Below are 1,641 nucleotides of genomic sequence, written 5' to 3' on the forward strand. Positions count from 1 at the left end.
CCGGGCGCAGCAGGCGCCGGCAGAGGGCGCTGCGCGAGTTCCCAGCGGCGACCCCGCCTGTCCACGCTGCTGGCGGGCGGCCCGGACCGAGACGCTGAGGCCCGCGCGTCCCCCACACTGTGCTTCACTGGGGTCGCCCGCCCAGGGGCCCTAGGACGAGCCGAGGACATCCGGGGTCTCCAGAGAGCCTGTCCTTGTCTACTAGGGAGCTTGGTTTTAGGGTCCCTGTGGAGAGGGCAGGGGCTGCCCTGGGAGGGGGCAGGTAAGGGTCCCTGGCCCAAGGAAGGGTGACGTGGGTGACCTGTCCACCCTTCAGGAGGGCTGGGCTGAGTCCAGTGAAGTGGTGGCCCATGCCTGTAACCCCAGCACTCAGGAGGCTGAGGCGGGAGGATCACAAATTCTAGCCCAGCCTGAAGGAGGTAGGGAGACTACCAAAATAGAACAAAAAGCTGGATAGAGAGCCCTGGCCTGGAGCAGGAGGCTCTTAGGGCAGTGGGCTGCAGGCTGTTATGCCAGCGACCTCTGAGACACAAACAAGATGCCCACAGGTGCATCGGACGTCTGCTGCTGTGTAACAAGTGTCCCCAATGCTGGCTCAGGACAACGTGTTTCCCCACGTCTCACCACACCTGGGCTGACCGGGCGGCCCTCTGTCCCCCAGGCACTGGCCAGGGTGGCTCACAACGTGAGGAAGCAGCTGGGGTATCTATAGGCTCGGGGGTGAAACATGCCAGGCAGCTTCACCCACATGGTGCCCGGATGTTGGTGCTGGCCAGGGGCACTGCCGCCAGCAGGGCCCAAATCCCAGGGACTGTGGTTCCCTCCACTGCCTTCCCAGCAGGCTGCTGTGGGCACCCGTGCCTGGCAGCCAGCCTCATCAGGCCTGTGCTCCAGCTTGAGGCTGGCACCCAGTTACCAAGACAGGTGGCCTGGCCACGAGTGGAGGGTCAGAGTGCAGCCTCGGCAAGGGGGAAGCGGGCTCACCGCAGGCTATGGGAGGGCAGCAGAGGCTGCCATCGCACCACCTTCTGGGGCTGGATCAGCCAAGCAGGGCCTGGACAATGAGCGAGGACTTTCTCCAAGGGCAGTGTGACACCAAGGGACACCATGACCCAGGCTAACGAGCACCCTGCTCTCGACGTGTGGGGGCTGTGCTGCAGGCACTCAGCACCCGTGGGTGAGCAGCACAGACAGACCTGCCCTTGGGGCTGGGATATGACTTGGAGATTTTCAAAGCATTGCTGCAGCCAGGTGTGGAAGGACAGACCTGCCTCCCCTGCACTTAGGAGGCTGAGGCAGGAGGATGTTGAGTTCGAGGCCAATTGGGGAGCATAGTGACTCTGAAGCCAGTCTGGACTTAGACCCTGTCTCAAAAATGAAAACAAAAATAAAAAGACACTAGTGGAAGCGGACAGCAAAGTGAGGGCGGCCTGAAGGGAGCCGGAGCCAAGAGGACGGAGCCGTCAGAGAAGAGGTGGGTTCACGAAGGCACTGGGGAAAGTGTATGGTCTTGGGACAGGCAGAGGACACTCAGGCCCCAAGAGCACCGTCCTGAAGGAAACAATGTGCAGAAGATATACTGACAAAGTGAAAGCAAAGCCGCAGGCTCGGCAGATCTTGGCATCTGTTGAGAAGACAGCG

This window comes from Chinchilla lanigera, unplaced genomic scaffold (assembly GCF_000276665.1).
Source record: "Chinchilla lanigera isolate Chin_1 unplaced genomic scaffold, ChiLan1.0 scaffold00137, whole genome shotgun sequence".
In the NCBI taxonomy this organism is placed as follows: domain Eukaryota; kingdom Metazoa; phylum Chordata; class Mammalia; order Rodentia; family Chinchillidae; genus Chinchilla; species Chinchilla lanigera.